At 40.7% G+C, this 27,266-nt stretch overlaps 1 pseudogene; it reads right to left on the bottom strand.

Moving 5' to 3' along the window:
- Positions 1-739: 739 nt before the first annotated feature.
- LOC149233332 (G-type lectin S-receptor-like serine/threonine-protein kinase At2g19130 pseudogene) lies at positions 740-3,496 on the bottom strand (annotated as a pseudogene).
- Between the last annotated feature and the right edge of the window lie 23,770 nt (positions 3,497-27,266).

The raw sequence follows: 27,266 nt of genomic DNA, 5'->3' as shown, positions 1-27,266 counted from the left end.
CATGTGATCATTTTATCATTTAAATAGAAAACTAGTTATTAACTTTATTATATATTTCACTTATCAATTTTGTTGTGACAAACTATTTCACTGTAATAACTACAAAACTTTACAAATTAAATACCAAAACTTTGTATCCATAAACATTCACATTTCTCTAACAAACAAATAATAACATTAGAAAACATTATAAATTTAAATTTATTAAATAAATAATGTGTTGATAGGATTTCCATAAACATTTTAATATCAATAACATAAAATAGCATTATAAATTTAAATTTATTAAAAAAATAATGTGTTGATATGATTTCTATAAACATTTATAAATATTAAAATAATGTATTAATACCTTTCAAAATATATTAATAATATTAAAAATTTAGAATTAAAAAATAAGTTTTATAATTTTAAAAATAATATTTATAAAAATGAAATAAATCATCCATCTTATAAAAATATAAAATAAACCCATGGGAAAAAAATAAATTAATGACTTCAAAATACATTTACCATATTCCTGCCCTCAGCCGCAGAGTGCAGGGATAATTCAATAACTTGTTTCTCACTGAAAGAATTGTATACGTATGGCACGAAGGAAGTGTAAGAAATAATAAGGATCGTTGATAACGTGTTCCTAATATACGGATGGTGCCAATATATATGATAAAAGAATAAAAAACACCATGCAATACCTCGTATAAATACGATCTTAATATGATTTCATAATTTTTTGTTATCATCACAGATTGCAGTGATAGAAACGAAAGGGCTGTCAACTATTTCACGACACATTTCCATTTCGCCAATCATGTATAGGATAAAAGAACTATGGAATAAGGGGAAAGTTGGCACAATTCTATTATCTGTTTGGCTTAGATAAGGTTGACAAAAATACTTATTCAGATAAAGTCTAAGTAGATAGAAAATACTGTGAGATTTATTTTGACGAAAGTCTAAGTAGATAGTAAATATCCTATGAGACTCTACAGTGGAGTGGAGCGAGTATCACTGTTGTCGCCTTGATGTGCAGGAGGTTCTGTTTCCGAGAAGAAACGGATGAAACTGTCGGGTTTTAAGGAAAAGTTCTGCAGAGATAGGGGTAGTGGGGGAGGAGGAGGCACATCTACAATTCCTTCCAATATCTGCACCACTTGACTCATCGATGGCCTCGCGTCTTCGTCATCCTGTATGCACCATCCTCCCACGATGGCAGCCCTCTTCACCTGCTCCGCGTCTGCATTGCCCATCAATTTCTTGTCAAGCACTTCCATGTCGTTTCCCCTGTTGATCTGCATTACAGCCCACGTAGGGAAGAAGAGCTCGTTGGATTGCAAGACCCCGCCCACGTTTCTCCGGCCTGCAATGATCTCGATCAGTGTCATGCCGAAGCTGTAGACGTCGGCCTTGGTAGTAATGGGCAGACCGGACAGCCATTCGGGGGCCAGGTACCCTCTGGTTCCTCTCATGGTCGTAAGGACCTTACTGTAATCTCTGCCCAACAGCTTCGCCAGCCCGAAATCAGCCAACTTGGGGCAGAAATTGGAATCCAAGAGGATGTTTTCCGGCTTGATGTCGCAGTGGATGATGCAGTCCCTGCTCTCCTCGTGCAAGTAATTGATTCCCCGAGCAGTCCCCAGCGCGATGCTGAAACGTGTTTTCCAGTCCAGCAACTTGTTCTCGATCTGATCATTGTTCCGGGTTTTGTGGAATAAGAAGGAGTTGAGGGAGCCATTGGGCATGTATTCGTACACCAACAGCCTGCCGGAGCCCTCTGTGCAAAATCCCCGCAGACGAACCAAATTAATATGATGTGTGGTTCCAATGGTGCTCACCTCCATGCGGAACTGCTTCTCTCCTTGGTTCACACCCTCCAATTTCTTAACCGCCACCAGAGAGCCGTCTGTTAGGGTCCCCTTGAATACGGAACCAAAACCCCCGCCTCCCAGGCGCTCAGAAAAGTTCTTCGTTGCATTCTGCAGAGCTCTATAACTGAATACAATAAGCGTTCCCAGCGCGTATTCTGTTGCAGCCGATCGCGATCGCCTGCAACACCAGAGAAGAAGTAAAACAAGGGCCAGAATTGCAACCAGCCCACCCACGATACCGCCCACTAAGCCGGCAAGATGTGTTGTCTTCTTTTTGGAATTAGAGGAATCTGGCAAATCAGAGGCATCTAACCGAAGAAACAGAGAGGTCCCATTGGAGGTATCGTACATATTTAACAATTCACCGAACCACATTACACACTCGTGCGAACTACCGCTAAAAACATAGGCAAATGCATTGCACGAGCAATTGCTGAGGCAAGCTTCCTGGCACTGCCCCTGCCCCTGCCCCTGCCCTTTGTATTGAAACCCTTGAGGGGGCATAGATTGGACAGACAATTCCACAAACCCGTCATGGCTGCATCGTAGCGGCGTCTTTCGAACACAGCCGCTGGACGACTGTTGAGATTCCCATTCGCGCCTGTTTCTGGGGATAAAGCCCGCCACGCAGTTGCAGGACTGAACATTGTTACCGTTACACAATCCATAAGGCCCGCACGCAGCATACACGTTGCATTGATCTCTGGGCTGTTGCCATATCATGCTCCACTCATTATTTGCCAGCGTTATGGACGTTCGGATTTCTCCGGACTGGTCCATAACGAAACGCGACAGTTCTGTGAATCCATGCATTACAGAATAAGTGAAATACTTGTACGAACCGTTATTGTAAAATTCGAAATTGTACATGTAATTTGTCGACATCTCGGCAACATTGCTGAAAATTCTGCCGTTCCAAACACCACTCTCCCAGTATTTTATGTGATTCTTCCACAGCAGTACATACTGGTTGGCTCCGTTTGGATCCATCTGAAGAGTGAAGAGCCCCGGACTTGGATCCCAAGGGTCCCTCCACGACGTCAACCTCTGCCTTACACTGATCTTCATCCCTGGCAACCACGTATTTCCCGGATGATCGAAGCTCTCCCAAATGTATTCAGAAGCATTCTCGGCACTCACCACGACCAAGTTGCCAGAATCCATAATCACAGCCGAAGAGGGCTTCTTCCCGTTTGCCTCGGAGGACCAGAAAATGGATCCCCCATAAGACAGAAGGAGACTCCCGTCTTCTCTGAGATTGAAAACGGCGGACGTATTCTGCAGTGGGCGTTCTCTGTTGGCCACCCAAGCAATTGTCTGTTGTGTGGCGGTAGCATACCAAATACCCACGTACCATTTCTTAACATTATTGTTGGTGAGATTGAAGAATCCCAATTTGAAAACACCATTCTTAGAAATTCTGGTCTGGCTACCAGTCAGAGAGGCGCCTAACACTATACTATCAGAAGATACATCAGCTGCATCGCCTGCCTTTACCAGAAGCAGCAGCAGCAGCGAAAAACAAACACAAGAGAGAATCTGGGAGAGTTGCCCTCTCATCCAATTTCCGCACCTCATTCTAAAATCCATGAGCCGCTCTGCTGCTTACCCCATACTCTGCATCTCTTTATAATGCGCGTATGTTTATTGGGGTTACCCCGACTCTGAATGTTCAACTACAATAGTAAGTCAATACAATACGTAATACCTCGACTAATCTTGCAATGACTATAATACCAATACGCGTCTATAAACCCAGAATCAAAACGCGTGGACTGTCCTCGACCTGACTTTTATTTTATGACATAATTTTAGAAAATGGATCCCCCATAAAACAGACGGTAATACTTTAGACTCATTTGCAATGACTATAATACCAATACGCGTCTAGAAAACCAGAATCAAAACGCGTGGACTGTCCTCGACCTAACTTTTATTTGATGACATAATTTTAGAAAATGGATCCCCATAAAACAGACGGTGAGGTTAAGTCGATTGCAGATTCGCTGAAAACTTGGGAATCCGATAAATGGGCGCGGTCAAAAAATTGACCGTGCCTTGCCCGCGCCATGTCCGTCGGATTCCCGAATATTTGGGGATCTTCTGTGAGATTGAAAACGGCGGATGTGTTCTACAGTGGGCGTTCTCTGTTGGCCACCCAAGCAATTGTCTGTTGTGTGGCGGTGGCATACCAAATACCCACGTACCATTTCTTAACATTATTATTGGTGAGCACCCGGATGCGGGTGAAATCAATGTGTCATAATGTTTCATAGGAGAGATGGAGGCGCCTGGTACTGCCAGATGCACACCCGCGCGATTATCCAGAAGCTTAATTGGTTGATGAGTGTGACATTCCAACGGCTCACTCAATTCTTGAGGGATCATTTGCAGAGCAAAAGATTTGGCATGCTCTCTGCGATTACTACTAGTCCCGTCCAAGGTATGGCTTTGGTTATTTTATCCATGGCGTTCAGGGATTTCCTTACCACTATAAGTGCTCTGCCTTCGAGTCTCTGGTTAAAGCCGGAAGTAGGTTTCTGGGGCTGGCTGTTCTATGCAAGCAACGGTGAGTTTTTCATTGTGTATTCCGTTTCTTGTCCACCTTTGGGTTGGGAAAGTGTTGTGTTTAGATAGTGGTCTCGTCTCTGGAAACTTTGGTAAGCTTTCAACTTCCCCTGCTACTTTTCCTGCGTCGCTCTCCCTGCATTTACAGTCCTGTTATCCGTATCATAAGTTGGTCTCTGTGTTGTGTAATCTCTCTCTGGGTTTTGCTTTCGATTTCCTGGATTGTTTAATCACCCTCCGGTCTCGGCCTCTGCGGACTCTCCTCATCATGGTGTGCCACGGTAAGAGGAGTCGCTCCGGGGGAAGTCAGGGAGGGCGTGGAAAACGGTTGGCTCCCAGCTCTATGGATCATGCTCACAATCCAATTCCGTATCATGGGTTCCAAACAACTCATTTCACTTTTTAGAGCAATTTGAATAGCCCTGTAATCACTACCAATATCACCATTTTGTTCTCTGAAGAAGAAGCTCCGCCTCCAATTCGTGTGCGCCTGATGTCTGAGCCTCCTCAGGAAGCATTCAAAGAAGCTAGTAGTCAAAGCAACAGACAAGTAACTGTAGGGGAAACTTTGGTGAAAGATCAGGGGGAGAGATTTGAAAGGAGCGAGGCTCCAAGTGCCTCTCGGCCTCCGGAAACCGTTGTCTCGAGGATTCGGGAAGAGATGGATAGTGACACGCGTCCCCTGATGAGGCACCCAGGCGATGAAGATGTTGGACATGAGGATGCATGGAAGGATACCCCCTGTCCGGTGGTGGAGGAACCTCAGCGTGAGGACGCTGCATTTTGAGGCCATCTGGGCCCTTCCCTTTTTGCTTTTCCGGATGACTAACATGATCAGGCTCAAGTGGTTTTGGATGCAGCTCGGGTCGGAATTCTTCAAACAGGCGGTCTTAATTTTCTCTATGTTGTTTAGTAATGTAAAAATCCTCTAGAATTTTGAGCAATGTAATGGTCTCGTGCTCCGGTCATATGCTCTACACAGATGGTCTTCACCTCCTCTTCATGTTTCCTTGGTTAATTCATCATTTGCTCTCTTGCTTATGTATCTGGTTTTTCCCTCACAAGGGATAGTTTCTGATGTTTTGAGTGCTCTCGGAGGATGATTCCCGAGGCCTCGCCCCCTTGTATTTTTACTTTGTTTTACAGTTAATAGAATTAGCATTTGCCGAGAAAAAAAAACATTATTGTTGGTGAGATTGAAGAATCCCAATTTGAAAATACCATTCTTAGATATCCTGGTCTCGTTACCCGTCAGAGAGGCGCCTAACACTATGCTGCTCGAAGCTGCATCTTCCGCATCGCTGAGCTTTATTTGAAGAAGCAGGTGGAGGAGGAAGAAACAACCCATGAGGAGACGTGGGAATTGTTCTCTGCTGCCCTAGAATCTTTTAAAATTCTATTTTTAATGTTAAAATTTGATATATAATACATTTGCTTGTGAATGATCTATTTTTGTTGTGAACGTTTTGCCGGAGTTGTTTCAGCTGCCAATTTTTAAAAATTTCTATTTTTAAAGTTAAAATTCGATATATAATATCTTGGCTTGTGAATGATATATTTTTGTAATGTAGGTCAAAAATAATAGCAAACCACGTAGGCTGAGGAGGCTGAGGAATTGCTTGGAAAGTTATGAAAATTTAGGTTATATTTAGAGAAAATCCAGCAAGGATTTTTGTAAATTCAAGTTATAGTTGTTAAACTTCAAAATTTTAGGTGTTTTAGACTTTTTGATGGTGGTGAATCTTTTTCCACCATCAAAAATACTATTCAAACACTATTTCTACAAAAAAAATTAATTTTTTTTGCCCAAATTCCAATCACCTTTAACTATTATTATAAAATTCACAATTCTCCCTTTCATTATATAAATAATTGCTAAAGTATTGAAATTTAAAGCAGATCGAAAAACATTGAGATTTGGGTAGCATATAATTTTTAAAAGTGTATATGATTACCCATATTCTTGAAATACCCGGATGAAACGTGGAATGAATACGGTAAGGGACACGAAAAGAAAAGTAAAAGCTTGTGCTATATCGAACATAATAGGATATGGGGTTAAAAATAACATTTAGTTAATGTAGATATTGATATATCCATATTAATATATGGAAATTCCATATATTGATATTAGTGTGGATGCATCTTTTTTCTTAGGCTTAGGATAAAATGGTTTTTGATTTCAATGTAGATGAGAGAATTCTCTCCTTTCTCTCTGGTTTTTATTTGGTATGTGATCTTTAAACGTTTTCCTATGCTCATAATTGTGAAGTTTAATTTTTGGTTTCTTTATCTTCCATTACTTGGTTTAGCCTTCAATATCCATCTTCTCTATTTTTTAGCTCTTCAGCTTTGTGTCTAAAGGTCTTGTCCTTTACTCTCAACTCCCTTTTGAGACTTCTAAGAGGTCCTATGCAAATATTTGTTAAATTTATTTTCATTATTTATGGTTACATTTTTCCCATGTAGCTAGTTCCCATATCCCTTCATTCTTCCTTCCTTTGCAGGTAAGGGTTGATTTAGCTTCTCTAGTGGTGTCTCCCATTGTCCCTTGTCTCTACCATTGGGCTAGTTCATCTCAATGGTTAGGTTTCATCAATCCTAAAAAGAGGGAACATACAATTAGATGTAAAAATATTTTTATTTTATCATTAAAGTCAAATTGTTTTTATTTTTGTTAAAGGAAAAATGTGCATTTCATCCTAAAAAAATATTAAATACAATAAAATATTTCAATATAAATAAAATATTTTAATATATATCTATATATATTAATTATTTTAAATTTATTAGAAATGAAGAATTATTTTAAATTTATTAGAAATGAAGAAAAATAAACTGATAATGGATTTTTTTTTAAATTAAAAAACATCTGTGCCTCCAATATTTACATGTATGAAATCAAAATACTTATATTAATTTAATTTAGGATTTATGGTAAATAGAAAAAAATCAATCTAACAAAAAATATTTTTGAAAGTAAAAAAAATACCACTAAAAAATCCATTTTTCTTATATATTTAAAATTAAAATGATAATTATTAACGTCCACTAAGACCAGTATGGTATATTGGACCTTAAGAAAGAAGCACTTAATTGAGATTATTTAAGATTTTAGTTCTATGATAAAAAAGGAGGAAAGAAGCATTCCAAGGTCAGTGTAGTTTTCTTGACTGAACAAGTCAAGGAGGTTGATAGTGGGGCAAAGCGAAAGTGTTTCTCATCTTCGAGTCTCTTAGTATCACAAAGGAGGAAAATTCTTTAGTCCCAAGGAATCTTGGGAATAGACCAAAGCCTAGTTTCACTCCGGAGTTCATGAGAATTAGTTCTAATCCTTGCAGTAGGAGGCAGTGATTAATAAATAAAGGTAATTTTGGTTAGCAAGACTGGGATTGATTACCTCCTTATAGTATCTTCAACTTTCTTTTCCCCTCTAACTCCTTATCACTCCACATCTTATCCGTAAATTTGGAAGTAATGATGTTCTTAATATTATCCTTATTTCCCAAGATGACCTCTTCCCTTATCTCCCAATGGTTCAGTGAGGACTTGACATCCTTATGCCACCTTCGCTTGAGCCAAAAGTTTTGACTAGAGTTAGAAGCAATTTTTGGGATCCTCTTGGCTTCCATGTTGTACAACTTCTTCTTATACATCACATACCTAAAAATAGTTGTGCATTCACTGGGGGAATTTGAGTAGAGTTAGAGCATTTTTTGGGATCCTCTTGGCTTCCATGTTGTACAAATTCTTCTTATACATCATAAACCTAAACATAGTTGTGCATTCAATAGGGGAAAAACTTCTTCTTATACATCAGATACCTAAACATAGTTGTGCATTCAATGGGAATTGAGAGAATAAAGTAAGCAGTATTACCTTTAATAAATATACACTTATTATGATATTTTTATAGGTTTTGACTAGAGTTAGAAGCAATTTTTGGGATCCTCTTGGCTTCCATGTTGTACAACTTCTTCTTATACATCACATATCTAAACAGAGTTGTGCATTCAATGAGGGAAAAACTAGAAAAATCTGGGCAGATCAACTCCAAAGAAAATCTTACCCCGAAGGGAATCTTTCCGATCGACAAGATACTTAACAATGAAGACTCGACCAATTGAACTAACCCTTAAAACTTATATTTTTATCTATTTTATAATTAAAATATAACATAATTATTACATTAAAAAAATATTAAACTAACTTAAAATGTTATAAAAAATATATATTTAAAATTTCATTAACCATAATGTATTACAATTATTTTAATGATGTGCCTCGGCAGAAAATATTGTGAGCATATAATGAATCTCCGCGGACAGATAGAGCAGTTTTATATCTTTATATAAATATTTATATGGCTTTTCCGGAACTTATTGTTTCATTATATTAAATGATATGGAAAACAAATGGTTTGTATTTAAAGTTTTAATTGATTTTAAAATTAATATTTTAGATTTTATAAAACAAATAATGTTAAATTAATTAAAACATTATTAATTAAAATTTTAAGAACAAAAGTTTACAAGAAAAGTTCCAATCCTATCTAAAATCACATTTACAGAAAAGAAATTAAATAAATTTACTGCGGTTTATTTCATGGTATAAAAACGTCATCAGTGCATCTAAAATATCTACAACGAATTCTTCCCCGTCAAAGACAAAAATGTTTTTGTCTACAAGTGTCATCTTTTATTTTTTATTTTAAATCAAACATAAATGTTTGTCAAAGTCAATTATTTTTGTCATTTTTTTAAACAATATTATCTCTCCTCCATAAATAAAAATCTACGGTCACAGAATCCTTGAACCTTATTTGATAGTCAAAACTGGCAGTTACATGTTCATGTCTCCGGCCAAGTTCTGCCAATATTATATCAAAGTTCTAATGCAATTGTATTTTTCTTAATATAATTTTTGATCGCTTTTACTATAGACCAATAAAAGGAAGAACTATTTGAATCAAAACTATAATTGAAAAGAGGTTAACCACTGTTTTGGATTTTAGTGAATATTTATGCCACCACCTAAAGATTACTGAATATTTATGACAGCAATCAGAAGCACACTGCTTCTTGGTGCATGTCTATTTAAGAGTGATTTTAGTTGTTTTAAAAAATCTCTATCCATATCCATTTATGAGACCTTTTTAGTTTCTATTTTTTTTTTATGAATTATTAATTACAGTGGGATATGTTGTTTATGAATTATTAATTACAGTGGGATATGTTGTTTTTCTTTTAAATTAGCTGAGTTCAGGTTTAATTTTGGATATGTTGTTTTTCTTTTAAATTAGCTGAGTTCAGGTTTAATTTTGGATAGGAAAAATGACTTTTAATCGGTGGATGTAAAAATAATCTATTCGTAAATCTGGATGCTAGGATGATTTGACTTGCTGACCTAAAGACTAAACCCAACAGAAATCAAATTTTCACATCTCAAGGGTGGATATATTATTTAGTTATTTTAAAATAACTTAAAACACCGTAATTTAAATGATTTATTTTTAGGTTGAAAAGTTTTTAAAAATAAGTATACTTAGGGTTTTAAATTTATTTAGGTATAAAAATAAATTTCAAACAATAAAAATTAATGTTCTATTAATAAATAACAACAAAAAAAATTAACCATTATAAGAAATGCATCATTTGATTTGTGAAAACAAAAAGAAAAAACATAAAATAATTAAAATTAAAACCAAAAAAAGCATTGAATATCAACATCAACTTCATATATATATATATAATATCAACTTCAATGAAAGTTGTTGGCATATTAGTGTGTGGACATAAATGAAATTTAATTTAGTATTATTAGGGAAAATTTAATTGAATTAGTTAAAATCAGTATTAAAATTAGATTGGTGTTATTATTTATTAGTGTGCACAAAAAATAAGAGTATATTTGTTTTATTATTTATTAGTGTGCACAAAAAATAAGAGTATAGTAATTAATTTTTATTAATTTCGTATGGTAAAGATTAAATTTAAACTTAAATATATAATTTGTAATATATTAAAAAATATATTTTTTAAAATTTTAATTAATAAATAAGTTAGAATTGTTATTGAATTTTTTTGAAAATATAATTTTATATGTGTTGAAAAGTGCTTATCACTATTTAGTTTTTAACATTGATGTTTTTATTTATGGATATAGTTTCAATATTCATGTCATAATTTGTGTATATTTTGTGGCTAATTAATGATTAATACTAGTGTAGTTGTATAAATTAAAGGCATAGTTTAACTAATAGACAAAATGATTTTTTTGGTTAAAATCCAGCAATACAATTTCTATGAGATTGTGATTTGCTTTTGTTTAAAATGCAGTTTTGAATGCATAAATGGATTCAACACCCTGAAAACCATTGAGACACATGAACTTTGTAAATTCAAAAACTTAAACTTATGATTGCTAAAAACTTCTACAGATTTTGGGCAAAAGTCACTGGAAAAATGCTACCGTTTTGTGTATTAGTTAAATTAGGCATAAATTAAGTGGTTGGTAAATGTTAATATGCATCAATCTATAATAAGCAACAAAACAATTACTTCATGATATATCTCAAATTGCTAAAACTTAAAAAGTCATAAAAACTAACTAAATTATATAAATTTATTTAAATTAATATTGATTATAAAAAATCCTCCATGGGGTGAATAATAGAAATATGAGCTTAGTGGGGATTCGTGCCCGCCACCATAGGAGGTTTGAGAATGTGTGACATTAACTCCCCAAGGCAATGTGGCCACCTCTGCATATGTTGTTGCATGCAATGTCAACTAAGGAAGTGTCTAGATTTAGGCTCACTTGTGCTAGCTAGTTTGCGAAGGTATAGGAGGCATTTTTGTTGGAGGACCAAGTTGTGTTTTGTCATCCAAGAGGACTAGTTTTTATACCCACTCCTCTTCACAACAAGGGTTGATGGGCCGGTTTGTATGTATCTTAGTTATTGGTGGTTGGGAAAGTTACAACCGTGCAATGCTAATGGAGTTTGGATTTGGGACAAGTCATTGAGAACATCACCTATGGGTCAAACTTGCCTTTTGTGCATGTAGATTCAGGGGTATTTTGTCTCAGGGCTTTCTCTCTCCTTACCTTTCTTGAATCTCCTTGGCTTTGTCTAGAATTCTAATGTTTGGGATTTGGATGGTCATCTAGTCTCATTGTTGATAGTTTTCTCTAGTTAATTGCTTGCTTTGACTCTTATTTGGAATTCTTGGGCTGCCCAGGTCTTGTTTTATTTAAGTTATAAAAGGGAGTGGGCTCTATCTACGTTTTTTTTCTCTTATGACGAAGGGGGGAAACATTTCGAGGGCCCACTTGAGGCATTCTTTTCTTCTTCCCTAGCCTAGGAATTTATTAGTTACTTAGCTCCTCTATGGAATTATAGGTTTATTAGGACTGAGGACCAAAGATATTAGTGGCTTATCTTTGTGGGAGGGGTTTATCCCTTGGTTGTCTGGAAAAACTATTTTAAATTATTTGTCTTTATCTATCGGTGTATGTATTAAACCTTATAAATCTTTGAGATGCGTAGATGAATATGTGAATATTGTTTTATTTTGTGTCTATAGTAAATCGAGTCATTTCAAAAAATTTAGCATCTTTGGTAGCTTTGAAGTGGTGCAAGAGTCTCTCAACCCTTTTGTAACATCCTCCTCCCACAGCTACCCAAGCAACCGGCCAACCATGGTAAACATGCGACGAGAGGCCACTATGATATGATTCAACCTTCTAAGTCACGTTCAAGAAGAGGAACTCACGGAAACACACCATACAGACATTCAAAATCAGCATTAGGACCCTCAGGAACCAATCCAACATTTATGCCAACTGGCCCCTAGGTCCCACTAAGCTTCTGGACCACTTGACCTTTGGATGCTCTCATGCTATGGGCATGTCAGCGTCTAGGGACCTCTGGATGCTCTCATGCTATGGGCATGCCAACATCTAGAGACCTTTGGATGCTCTCACAGGCCTACAAACTAGTGTCCAGGGACTTTTTTGCATAGTGTTGTACCATCATCCCTGGGATTTGAGCCACGTTTTTAGGCCGAGAGCCCAAGTCACTGCCGAGAATGGAATGGCATCTTCAGAACAATAAGATAAGAGGGAAATGGCAATGCAAAAGAAATTACTTGAAAAAGACCTTGACTAGACCCCTATTAGCCATGATAGAAATTTCATCAAACATATCATAAATATGTAATCTATAGGTGTAAATAACATATCTGAGCACATTGGTCTCATACTTAGCTGAGAATCACTAAGAGACATTGATGCCTCAACACATTGACTACCCTTTCATCCATTAGGTCATAGATACATTATTCATTCATTTACAAGTAAAAACATGATGAGATTCATATATAGCTATTGTAATAAAACACATTTATAACTAGCATAATAGCAACAGAAAACTAATGAAATCACAACCATATGATCCACATATAAACTAGTATAATAATCATAGAAATACAAGGAGAAATAACCTCATATTAATTATGGAAAATCCAAACATGGGATGGGACTTCCACGTTCCACCTGACCGTAGAATGGCTAAACCAAATCTCTCTTCAACCATTCACCTGCATGTTATATTCCAAGCATGAATGTCCAAACTCATAGAACACATCAATCCAAAACCATCCAGGGCTTCCAGAGGCCATCCACATCAACCCATAAAACAATGATTCCACCTCATGGCCAGGCATCACAAAACCATCATCAGATTGGTATTTTTCCAAGCCTTTTAGGGCTTCCAGAGTGTTTGTTCCAACCAAGGCTTCCTGGACTAGTAACTCAACCCATAACTATCGTCGGGCTTCAAGAGCATTTGTCCAATCAAGTCTTCCAGGACTAGTAACTCAACCCACCAAAGGCTTCAAGAGCGTTTTTCCAACCAAGGCTTCTAGAACTAGTAACTTAACCCAAGCTATTACGGGCATTCCAGAGTGTTTTTCCAACCAGGGCTTCCAAGAACTAATAACTAACCCCAAGCTAAGGAAACATAAGAACCAACCAAACAAACAAGGAAATATACCCACAATCTCCATGACTATCCAGGAAATGGCATGGAAAGGCAATCCTCCATGCTAGTGATAGATCATGACCAAAAATCCACATGCATATGCCATGCATGCCAACACTAGTGACGAAAATATACATGAAAATCAGTACCTATAAGAAAATCCCACTATAGTTGTTGATCTCGATGTTCTCTTGAGCTTTCCTGCCCTTCCTTTTCCTTCTTGCTCCAAAAATCCAAGTATGCCACTCCCTCCAAGAGTGCTCCAAGAAAAACTCGAAGTATCCAAGAGTATGAGAGAGAGAGAATAATGAGAGAGCTCCAATCTTGAACTAACAAAAGGTTACCAACTGATCCTCAGAAGCCTTTTTATGAATGAGGCCTCTATTTCCTTCATTTTCCATTATTTTCCTTCATTTTCCTCCTCACATGAAATTTGTGACCTTTCACCTCCCTTTTCTCCTAATTGCCATTATTTTCATAAATAAATGTGCAAAAAATTTCATTTTTCTTTTCCAAAGCCTTAGCCATTTCCTTTGCCAATTTCCTTAGCCATTAATCAATCACAAGTGATCCCCATCACTAGAATGTTTCCCAAAATTTAGCTTTGAATAAGTGTTCCATCCACCATGGTTATTATTTTTCCTTTATTAACTTTTATTACATGGAAGTTTCACAAGGGTTGTTACAGAACCCTCCCCCTTAGGGGAACACTGTCCTCAGTGTTCAATAACACCTATAATCACAATGATATAGATTTAAACAGGGACGCAAGAAATTATAGATATAACCATAAATACAGAGATGCAGCAGAAATAATACTTCATTTCATTAATGTAAAATATTGAAATATGCCTAGTAACAGAAATGGAAATAAACTAGCTCGGGCGATGGTAGCTTATCCCTGAGAAGAGATGTGGTGGCTACATGCCTCTGAACTACCTTACAATGAGGCTCAAGGGACTTTTTATTATTGAACAATAAGAGAAAACCCTAAAAAACCAAAACCCTAACTCGAGGAGATGTAACACCAAGAGATTATGGGCCTTGTTGGGGTTAGTTGGAAAACCAACTTCCCGGGGTCGTGACTTGGTCATATTATCTTCATTTGACGTGCATGATACCCCGTTCGTAAGATCTCTCTGAGGACTACAATGGAAAACATAATTTTATTTAATAATTGCTGGTGCAGATTGCCAAAAAAACGTCGTTTAGGGCCTCAAAACGGCTTCGGAAGTTTAGGACCCGAAAAACTGCTAAAAATAGTAAACTGTGCTATAATTAAGGAAACTGAAAAACTGAAAGAAACAATGGTGGGGGTCCAAGTGGAATTGGAGGGTGGCCACCAATATCCACCTGGATCATTCCTCCCCCCTTAGGAAGTAATGGTCCCCATTGCATTGAGTTCCTCCATGAGATGAGGAAACTTCTACTGAACTTGGTCCCTGGTGAGCCACTTACCCTAGTGAAGGATTTGGATTGCTTTGACAACTTGATACAGTTGGATCTTCTGCTGGCGAGTGTGCTTGATCTGTGTGTCCATGATCCGATCAGTTCCAGGTTGTTCCATGCAATATGGATTTAACTCTGTTGGTGTGATTTGTTTTGCAATGTCGGATGTGTATAGTAATGGTGGAAAGTATGGCCGAAGGCGGTCCAAATTGAACACTGGGTGCATGCCAAGGAATGGGGGAATGCTGAGCTCAAATGAATTGTCTCCCACAGCCTTCTTAATGGTGTAAGGACCATATTGGAGTGGTTTGAGTTTCCAATAGGCTCCAGTAAGGCGTTCCTTTTGCAAATGCAACCAGACTTTGTCGCCCACCTGAAACTTGTGTGGCACCCGATGTTGATCATGTTGCTGCTTGTACTTTGCATTTGATTTCTCCAAAATGTTGTGGACCTGCTGGCGGATATGTTGGATGTGCTTAATGAAGTTGTTTGCCTTATCTGTTTCGAACTCGACATGAGCCAAATTTTCCTGAGTAGCTGCAAATGGCATGACCACATCAATGGGACATAGTGGCTAGAATCCCAAGCTCACCTAAAAAGGGTTGTGGCCAGTCAAGTTGTGGAGAGCCCAGTTATAGCTGTACTGAACATAGGGGAGGTTCTCATCCCATGTGCGTGGATGCTTTGAGTTGTACATGCGCAGAATGTGTATGATCATCATGGAAAATTCTAGGGACTAATATTCACAAGTGGGTTAATTTTCCATGATTTTTCTGAAAAACATTTATTCTAAAAATGATTTGCCCAAATTTTACAGTATAAAATTATTTTACCCTAAAAATCACCAAAATTATATGGACTCTACCTGTAAAATAATTAGAAATTTGGGTATTTTTACAAAGATATCAACAAAGATTTTATAGTTTTCATATTAGACACTAGTGAGATTCGCGAAGATTTATAAACTTTAAAATAAATTTTCATCCTTAAAATTTTCTCTGACAATCATCTTGTTGACAACCTCTATTTGGCCATCAGTTTGGGGATGGAAGGCTGTGGACTTAGTGAGTTTGGTGTCCAACATCAACTAGAGACTGGACCAAAATGTACTGAGGAACCTGCTATCCTGATCTAAGATGATAGACTGTGGGATCCCAAAGTGTACCCACACTCGTTCAAAGAAGAGTTTAGCAGTGGATTCTACTGTGATATTCTTCTTGCAGGCCGCCATAATGGCCAACTTCGAGAACCTGTCGACGACCACAAAAAAACAGTAGTTTCCATGCTTAGTAGAAGGAAGGCCCGACATGTATCCATGGAGATGGATTCCCAAGGTCGACTAGGGGTAGGCAGCAGAGTATAAACGACTTGTTTCTTGATGGTTAGTTTGGCAATGGCGCAGACAACGTAGGATTTGATGTAGTTCCCGACATCCTATCGAAGTTGAGTCCAATAGAAATACTTCTGCAGTATTGCCACCATTTTCTCAACCCCAAAATTCCTAGCAGCCCAACTGTAGTGTGCTTCCCAAATCATCTTGGCACGCTCGCTTGAAGGAACACAAAGGTGACCTAGGTGGCATAACAAGGCATCCTAGAGGTGAAAATCTGGAACATTCTGACCATCCAGGAGTGTTTAGTATGTGTGGCCAAATTCTGGGTCGCTTTTGTAGAGAAGTGGCCAATAAGAAGTCTCATGCCCACAAGAGTTGAGCACGATGGTTAACACCATGATCAGTGGTCTACTGAGGCAATCTGCAACATTATTGGTACTGCCCTTCTTATACTTGATCTTCAAATGGAACTGTTGCAGGTATGTGGACCACTTATGATGGCGATCATTCTGCAACTTCCTTTACATCTGTATGAACTGCAGGGGTCGATGGTCTGTGTGGATGACCGTTTCCTTCCCAAAAATGTAATGCTTTCATTGTCGGCAGGCCTGCACAATGGTATACATCTCTTTTTCACAAGTGGGATACTTCTGGACTATGTCTGAAAGTGTCTCACTGTGATATGCCACTGGATGCCCGTGTTGAGTAAGGACTGCCACAATATCATAGTCAGAGGCATCTGTCTCAATCTCAAATGGTTGTTTCAAGTCTGTTAATGCGAGAACTGGTGCCGATTAGAGGCGATGTTTCAACTCTGTGAATGCCTTCTATTAAGATTCATACCAAAAGAATTTTGCTTTCTCTCCTCCCTTGGTGACTTGACTCAAGGGCCAAGTGATATGAGAAAATCCCAACACGAACCTGTGGTAGAAATTGGCAAGACCCAGAAAGCTGCAGAGCTTTGTCAAAGTGGTTGGAGATGGCCAATCTCGAATGACTTGGATCTTGGCTGGATCCACATGCACGCCCCGTTCATCAATAATATATCCTAGATACTGAACTTGGGTCATGCCAAAAGTGCATTTCTCCAAATTGGCACATAGCTTGTGTTGCTACAGTGTTTGGAGAACCTGTCGGATGTGGTGGAGGTGCTCTTCCCAACTCTGGCTGAAGATCAGGATTTCATTGTTGGCTTAATGGGGCCTGACCTAGGTTTAGAAATGTTTAGCCAAACAAAACCCGACACTATAGGTCCTTTCGGAAACAGTATGTGGAGTGCGGACTGAAGTCTCACCCGAGGTAGTATGGGAGGGTGCTGGAACCAGGTTTCCGCACCCTATGGATGTCTTGATGTGGTCTAGGTTTGCGTAGAGCGATCCTACACGCTGCGCAACTATCGTCTTGGGGCAACTACCTTAGTCGAGCATGAATTCGATTTACCGTTTTATGTGCTTAGTATTATTATAGATCTTTTGTTACTTATTAAAGTACAGTTATTTCAGTTATTATTTAACATAAACAGACATGTGCGTAATCATAAATCAAGAACAGATGCATAAACCAGAATCTAGAACAGATACACAATATTTCAAAATCAACTTATCTTTATTAATGCCTTTATCCGGTTACAATCCACTTCCTGCCCTGCGCACACAGTTACAGGGGTCCACGCACACAGCTGCAGACTCTACCAAGCCTCCACGCACACAGCTGTGGAGCCTCTATCTCCTATTACAACCCAAACTTGCACTTACATACTCAGAGCTACTATCCCTTTCAAACACCCATATTACTTCTATCACCAAAAAGCTACCTTTTACACTTATAGCCTTGCTCTTATTTATACATTCCCATGGTCCGTGGACCATGGGCAAGCCGCAAATTCTAGATTCATTTATAATATTTTAGGGCAGAGTACCCTTAGACTTGACCCATTACAATTCACGCTTTGCGCACTTTGCGGAGCTTTTGCAATACAATACCCAAAAATGTGGGCTTCAAGCCCCAAAACCGTTACGTAGGAGATTCGCTGCCCAATAGGCCCCCAACACAATCATTGTGACTCGTCTCGAGTCACTTTGCTAGTGTAGTAATATTCACGTGAAGTTCATCTAGTAATCTCTGCGCTCCGCTTACATCCGTAGTACATTCCTCCGCTGTCTGTTGTATTCGTTGTACGCATATCTCTAACGTTTCGTCAGAAAGTGAAAATCCTTGCCTGAGTGCATATACGGCCTGCATGTGTGCCAACTTTCCCTTGATCTTGGCGGTGACCATGAATGCTTCCTCGAGCCAAGGCTGGTGCGTTCTTTAAGCATTGCTTCCTTCTGGTGCACGGTGTCCACCTGGGCTTTTAGAGCCTGGGCCTCCTTCATCTTAGCTAATTGCTGAGTAAGGGCGACCATCTACACTATCCCCCTGATCTTGTCATAAGCCTGCTGTAACTCCGGCGATTATGTCTCTATTCGTTGGAGCATCAGGTCTTCCTGTATTGAACTAAAAGTGACAAGTGACTGGTCTAGCAAGCCAGTGCATTCCTGTAAGGCACACTCTATTGTTTCCAACTCTGCTTGAATGGCCTGGTGTCACTGCTCGCGGACCTCAGGCGGTGTAGAGGGCTGTGCCTTCAACTTTAGTTTTGCGATTTGTAAGTCGAGGTCCAACTGGATCCTCGTGGCTTCCTCCTTTGCCTCACGGAATCTGCTAGCCAATTTATGGATCTAGATGCCTACTGGTAAGTCCGGTGCAATCTCGAGCTCGGGAGCGCGACGACATGCTTCCTCGACGGTTTGTTCCAACTGTTGGATCTATGCTACTGCTTCATCGCGTTGAAGGCTCAGTTGCTCGATGTTGATTCGTTGTTCGCTGAGCATCTGTACTGCACATCCTTCCCTAGCCCGGAGCTCTGTCGTCACTCCATCCTGCAACTGATATAATATTTCTCATGGGAGGGTAGCCAAGTTTAATCCAAGTCCCTTGAGCTGGCCTATTGCGGCTCTGCCCTCTGCATTGTCTGACGTCAGTGCTCCTTTTGGTATCGCGACAGTGTTAGCCATTTTGGCCCACAGCAACTGCTCGGTTGCTGATGTACTTGTAGCCCCATAAGTGGCTACCCTTCCCTGCTATGGAGGTCATACCTGAAGTTCCTACAGTTGCATTCTAAGTGCCCCCAACACAGTTTGTTGCTCCGTCATTGCCTCTTGGAGCACCTCCCAGGTGACTTCGCGAACTGTATCACCAATGTCGCATAGGTCACCCTCAGTCAGTGTGATAGGCTCCCCATCCAACTTGGACACCTTGGTCTTCTTCTGAGGCCCTGTTCATTCTGTCGTGTGTGGTTGTTTTAAGGGTGTAGAGGTGGTGCTTAGGTCCGCAACTTCTTTCGTATTATCTACCCTCTACCCCGCAGTCAAGTTCGGGCCTCTTTTGTCCTGTGTCGGAGCACCCCCTACTGCTGCTGTGTTTTCTACGACAGCCTTTGCTGCCTCCTGGGATGCCCGTACTTCCTCAGCTAGTTGTTTGTTCTACTTCTGTTGTGCTAGAATCTTGACAGCAGCCTTCTGTCTTTGAATCTCCATCTCATTGTGCGCCACCAAATCTGGTGCACGCCATTCTGGTGGCCACATATCGAGTACCGCAAACACAGCGTCATCTATTACGATGAAGGGGAGTGTGGTCCACTTCTGCTCTGGATCCTTCCAAGCACTGATATACACATGGTACATATTTGCTTTAAATTCTGTGAAGATCTTGACACTGTCGTAGAATGAGATGAACAGGTGTGGCTGTTCAGTGATCCGCACCTGTATGCTTGCCTCCATCAGTATCCAGAAGATCTTAGTTTCACGGATTCGCACGAAATCCTTAGTCGCCCATACTGATGCATATTTCGCTGCCTCTAGCCAGTCCTGGTCAAGGGGAGGAAACTGACTATCTTCTATCAATTCGCCTATAACCAATAGTATGGATAAGAGAAACCACGCGTAGTGGAAGGTCTTACCCTGTTCTTGGGCCTCCCTGCAGTTTGTCAGGAACTCATCGCGAAGGAACTGCGCCCAGTTGAACTATACCCCATCTGCACATTGCTCAGCTAGCGCAATAACCATTACTGGTACCTCATTCCCCTACATTTTCTCATCACCTTTCCTGCCAACAACTGGGTGGTGATGCAGACTCCTTTGTTCTGAATACTAGTAATAACGTAGCCCCTCTGCTTTTTCTCCAACTTATATTTCTTTTTCATGGCCTCCGCACGTGTCAAGTCTCCACTTGTGCCAGCTATTTCCGCGGGGTCCCTTCCTGCATAGGGAAGCCGAGAAATCCAATGAATGAGCTTTGCTTTGAGAGCAATGGGCTGGTCCAGCCATAAGTACCCATCATGCACTAAGCAAAGCAGTTTCCTGATAACACATATTTCAATAAATTTGGAAATAAATGGTGGATCTAGAATTGTAAAATAACCAAAAACCTCTATTCTAGTGATGTCCTTGTAATATTTTTTTTTCCAATTTTAATGAAATATGTATTTGATGACAAATATGGTGATCAGTGCCCGATGAAAGTGTGGAATCGATAGGAGGTGGAGTAGCCTGACCTCCTCCACCCCGTGCAACCATGTTAGTGGCTGCAGTGTTGTAATGACCCCTTCTGTGTTGAGTTCCATCAGCTCACTAGTTTCTAAATGGGGAAACTTCTCACTGTCCACAAGGTCCTAGTCTTCAAATTTCATAGAGGGAATTCGGCCCATAGCCGTTCCTTCAAACGGAACCCCTTCGGGGAGGGATGGAGTGTTAAACATGCTGTTAACAACGTCCAAATCTTTAGGTACCTTTACCCTCCCTTTCTGGGGAGGGACATACTTGGGCAGTTTTGTTGTGGCCCGTACTGGCTGGATGTATTCGTCCGTCTCTTCTTCTGGTTCCATTTCTTTGACAAAGGTTGGAGGATCCTCCTCCTCATCATCACTCTCAATATTAACTATTTTTCCCTTTTCTTCCATCGATAATTTACCGAAATGCGGGTTTCGTGGAGACATACGGACCAGTCTTGCTACCTGCGGGTCCTTCTTGGTTCTCGGCGTTCGTGGTGATTTAGGGATTTCTGGTGCATCCCCTCCTGGTGGTGTAGGATTTTGCGGGGCTCCCTTGGTGGTTGACATGAGTCTGATCAGGTACTCCTATGTATCCTTCGGCAAGGCTTCAAACCATGGACTCGCTCTTACAACCTCCTCATTCATCAGATGCATGCCCGCTTGATAACGCAAGAACTATATGCCAAGGGTTTCTTGATAGGGGTCATCCATAATTTATAGGCCCGTTGTAATTCCAACTCAACCCTATCCTCATTTTCTAGCTCATTAATGCTATACTGGTGGCAGATCATTTCGAATCGATTTCTGACTTTATGTCTTAAATGTCCACTGCCCACCTCTTTTTGTCTTAACTCGAACATCTTGTCATGAATAGTGGTACCAACTATCACTTCTTGGTTTATTTGCATAGTATCGTAGCCCATTTTGCACAACCACTATTCATGGGACATACCGACCTTGCGCGTACTCTGGTTGTCGCTCAGTGTCCTAACAGGCTCTTTTATAGTCCTGTGCTCTCTTTCAACTGTTTGGAGCATTGAGACTGTCCCCTCTTTAGTTAATCAGATGGTCGCACCCTCTTGGTGCATTGTTAGCACGTTCTGGTGAACATCCCTCGCCACGGTTTCTGTCTTCACCGCTATGCGCGTTGTTGTATGTGGCGCGTTCTCCTGATTTCTCTCAAGAGTGAGGCACGACCTTAACCACAATATTCGACCAATTACCTTGCAGTCGCATTCCTTCGATCCGTCCTGAGGTTTGCGTGTATCCAATTGCAAATTTCCAGGTTTGTTGTTCAGAAATTCCTCCTTTAGTTCTTTTTCCCACTGTTTAATCTCTACATCCATCATCATATTCTGCCTTCTGAGAAGTACCTTGTTTTTTTCCAATTCGTGAAGTTGTTCATTTCCTTGCTGAATGGATTCCTGAATCCATTCATACTCCTCTTCTCCTGTTTGTATGAGCCCTTCAGACTAGACTTCATGCACTATGCTCTTCTCTGATATTACTACATCCACGGTCTTCTGCGGAGGTGCTTCAGAGACCTCACTTCTGGTACCATTTTGTAGCTTCGACTTCGTGGCCATGTTTGTGCAGGGTGTTGGATGTGCCCATCTGACCCGTGGGATGTGCAGAGCCCCCTTTTTATATTGTATCCGTTGACCCTTATTATCCCCTCATTTGTTAGCGTTTCCCGTGCTTTGGTTGTCACGTGCTGTAGTGAGCGAATCATCAGGTTGCAATTCAATGTGGTTACTTCATGCAACCTGGTCTGCCAACATTCTATTTCTTCATCGGAATCCAACATAGAGGAACTGTCTCGTTCCCACGAGATTCTCCCATCTTCGGTCGGGTTTATCCTATCCTGATCTTGCACTGTTATCCGGTAAATGCAGTCCAGCTCATCATCATTGTCATCTTTGTGCACAGGTTCAGTGTACTGCTTTCCTTCGGTGGGATCCAACGGAACTATCACGCATAGGGACTTCCTCTCGAAAATCATTTTCTGCTTCTTTAGGTTGATAACTCCATTCATATCCATTGCCCAGTCTATTCCTAGTAATGCGGGGTAAGGGTTATTGTCATCTACAATCTCTATTACCTCGAAATCTGTCTGCGTGCTCGCACCTTCGATATCCACTATTACTCTTGTCAATATTCCCATGGTCAAGATCTTTTATTGGTTCGCCATCTGCAATTGAATGGGTGACGACTGTAGTGCGGGCCTGCCCATGCTTTCCCAAGTCTGCTTTGGTAATACGTTCGCGTTCGAACATAGGTCTAAGATTACTTGATCCATCTCATATTCGTCAATTTGCGTTGTCAACCACATTTCCTGTCCGGTGCGCAGAGCATGCTTCCCCATTTTTCAAACTATGCGCGGCTCCCCTGACCCTGTGCACCTAGCGATCAACTCTTGTAGTCCTTTAACCACCGTATTGTCACGTTACAATTTCATACATGTCTCTAAAAAGGTAGTAAGCATAGAAGGATCCAGGACCATCTCTGGTTGATCCCTACTACCTGAAGTAGAGACGTTCGTGAAGCTCTTCTTAGCTTCCATAAACGTTTCTTTTGTGCGGTCCAAGTCAAACTCAGGTTCCTTTGCAGGAGCCTTACATACCCAGGTATCCTCTTCAGGCTTCTTCCCCTTATCTTCCCCTGTGGTCGCGCCACTTTTGAGCATCATGTTTATGTTGGGGTTCTCTTCACGCGATTCGGATCTCATCATTTGGATATTTTGCGTTGGAGTGGGTTGCAGCACCCCTTTTTTGCGCATTTGTGCGATTAGCATCGGACAATCTATCATTTCATGATCAAACTGTTCACAGTACGGGCAAGATAGTCTCATCGGGTTGGTATAATCACGAGCGTAGTGCCCAGGTCCTCCACAATTGTAACAAATTAGCTGTCTGCGGCCCCTCCCGAGCCCCCATTCCCCCGCGACCTCGACCTCACCCTTGGAAGCCACCCCACACTATAATAATTGCTATCGCTGGATCAAGGCCTCGTGTTTTTGTCTGCATTCGATAAGATAGGGTCCTATCCATCATTAGTTCATAGCTTTGACATGTTCACTCATCATGACCCACTGATATACAAAAATTACAGTACAGTTGCTATGGAGTCTGGGTATATTTCTACAATATGTGACAATTGTCCGTTGCGTGCTTTCCTCTGACCTAAAAAATCGCACACCAGAGAGTAGCGGACGCACTCGGTCCTGCTTGCGCCTCTGGTCTCAACCTCATTGGTCCCCCTCCTACCAATTAGTTCGTGAATACAGGATAGTGATCCTTATCGTGACCCTGGCCTTTACATTTTATACACCACACTTCTTCGCGTGCCTCTCGCTGGGGCGCCCTATCCTGCTTCAAACTTTGCATCTCTATGCATATTTTTTGTAGTTGCATGTAGATTTGTTGGAATCCCAACCCGGATCCTGTATCGGTGTTTCATGCAACTTCATCGCCATTTCCAATGCCTCTGCCCGGGTTGAGAGCTTATGTTGCAACAGTGTCGTCCTCAGGTGTGGTGTCAAAGACGCCACAAACCACGTGCGACACTGTGCATCCGTCAGTGTCATATTAGCCTCGCAGATCATACTTTTCAACCTTTGATCTAGATCCCAGGGGGTTTCACTTGGAAGCATCGCGATCTCTTTGAATCTGATGATCGACTACATCTCCGATTTCGGTCGGCTAAATTCCTTGTTCAATGCAATCTGAATTTCTGCTATTCCAGCATTCGGATGATCATTCGAGTGCTTGATATACCAAGTTAGCACGCGATCCTGCAACGCACTTACCAATGTGGCCTTCTTAATGTTATCATCTGTAACCCTGTGCGCTTCCCACACTGCTCTTACTACAAACCAAAACTAATTGGGATCTTCGTTTCCTACTCCTCTGAATATAGGAAACTTGATCACGCTTGCCATGCTAAACTGTTGGATTGGTGGAGGCGGAGTGGGCGAAGTTTGAGGTGACGAAGGTGAGGGGAGTGGTGGCATTAGCGGAAATGATAACTACGGAATGCGCTGCCCGATCAAACTGACCACACTCCTCGGAGAAGCCCAAGCGCGCTCTTCCTCACTTGCTTGTGGTGGCGAAATTAGATGATTGTTTCCTAACCCTTCGATCTCTTTGAAGATCCTTCCGCTTCTCGTCGTTCCGCTCATTAATGTATGCGCATCACCCGTTTTTCACATAACAACATCTTAATCCAGGTATTCAAAGACTTCATGTACTTACCTCGCGATCCTTTGAAAAAGCGTCTTTTGGCTTCGTTGTAGTTGACAGTCATGTCTATTGAAAATTCAGTGATAAATCCTCCTATTATCCGATCGAGCCAATGATCTACGGCCCGCGCGATCTTATCTTCAGATGCCTCTATCCTGCGCACTAACTCTGGAGTCCACACTATCGGCTGATCAAGCTTGCACCTCCCCTGGTTGTCTGCTAGCCTCGCGATCCAAGCATATAGTTCCGAAGAGAATGTCACGAAGAAGACCTCGTGGATTTCTGTGTATATGAAGCGATCCAACCACTTTCTCTCAGATATCTGCGGAGTTTTTTTCCTGTAGTACGAAATCGTGTAGCTTCTGATCCAACCAATCTTCAAGTTCTTTCTTCATAGGGTTCCAGTGTTCCGACATCAAACATCCCTTAGGCAGATCCCGGTCCTAGCAATGGAACCATTTATTGGCTTAATGGGGCTTGACCCAGGTTTAGAAATGTTTAGCCAAACAAATCCCGACACTACCGGCCCTTTCGGCAATAGTCCGCGGAGCGCGGATTGAAGTCTCACCCGAGGTAGTATGGGAGGGTGTTGGAACTAGGATTCTACACCCTAGGGATGTCTTGATGTGGTCTGGGTTTGCGCGGAGTGATCCTATGCACTGTGAAACTATCGTCTCGTGGCAACTACCTTAGTCGAGCGCAAATGCGAATTACCCTTTTCTGTGCTTAGTATTATTATAGATCTTTTGTTACTTATGAAAGTACACCTCTTTCAGTTATTATTTAACATAAACAGACATGTGCATAATCATAAATTAGGAATAGATGCATAAACCAAAATCTAGAACAAATACACGATATTTCAAAATCAACTTATATTTATTAATGCCTTTATCTGGTTACAATCCACTTCCTGCCCTGCACACACAGCTGCAGGGGTCCACGCACATAGCTGTAGACTCTACCAGGCCTCTGCACACACAGTTGCAGAGCCTCTATCTCCTATTACAATCCAAACTTGCACTTACAGAATCAGATCTACTATCCCTTTCTGAAACCCATATTACTTCTATCACCAAAAAGCTGCCTTTTACACTTAGAGCCTTGCTCTTATTTATACATTCCCATGGTCCACGGACCATGGGAAGGCCGACACATTCTAGATTAATTTATAATATTTTAGGGTGGACTACCCTTAGACTTGACCCATTACAATTTGCACTCTGCACAATTCGCAGAGCTTTTACAATACAATACCCAAAAATGTGGGCTTCAAGCCCCAAAACCATTACGCGGGGGATCCGTTGCCGCAGTGTTTGGAGAACCTGACAGATGTGGTGGAGGTGCTCTTCCCAACTCTGGCTGAAGATCAAGATGTCATCCAAGTATACCACTACAAATGAGTTGATGAATGGCCGCAAGATGTCCTCCATCAACCTCATGAAGGTTGTAGTAGCATTCGTCAACCCGAAAGGCATAACCAACCATTCGAAAAGGCCCACCTTGGATTTGAAGGCAGTCTTCCACACATCGAAGGGTTTGATTAGTACTTGGTGATATCTTTACTTCAAGTTGATCTTGCTGAAATATTTTTCCCCCTTCAGTTGGTCTAGAAGGTCATCAATCCATGGGATCGGGTACCTATTCTGAACAGTGGTCTTTTTCAGCACCCGATAGTCAATTCAGAGTCTTCAAGTCCCATCCTTCTTCTATACCAACACAATCGAGCTCCCACAAGGCGATGAACTCGGTTAGGTGTGACCTTTTTGCAACAACTCTTGAATCTACCTCTTGATTTCGGCATTCTCCAAAATGAAGCGCCAATAGATTGGTCCATTGGGCAACGACATAACTGCGGTCAGATCAATGGTGTGCTTGACCTGGTAGCGCTGAGGAACCCTTGCGAGGAGGTGAAGATGTCCTCGTACTCCTCCACGACCTTGTCCATATGTAGGTATCGTGCGGAGGGGCCCTTTTTGTAGGTTGTGGCCACTGTCTTCTTCTTTCCCTGAGGGCGTATCGTCAGGAAAATAAATTTCTCTATTTTGGAAATGAGCTTACTGCATTGTTTTGTAGTAACCAAAGAGATGGCAGTACGCGACGCTACCTCTGGTATCCTATACCACTTCTTTCCCAAAGTAACAATAACAACATGAGGCCTTGATTCATACAT

Source organism: Pinus tabuliformis, chromosome J, assembly GCF_031772625.1.
Source record: "Pinus tabuliformis cultivar Carrire ecotype Pingquan chromosome J, CPIR1, whole genome shotgun sequence".
NCBI lineage: Eukaryota > Viridiplantae > Streptophyta > Pinopsida > Pinales > Pinaceae > Pinus > Pinus tabuliformis.
This window is presented reverse-complemented; position numbering and strand designations above follow the sequence as displayed.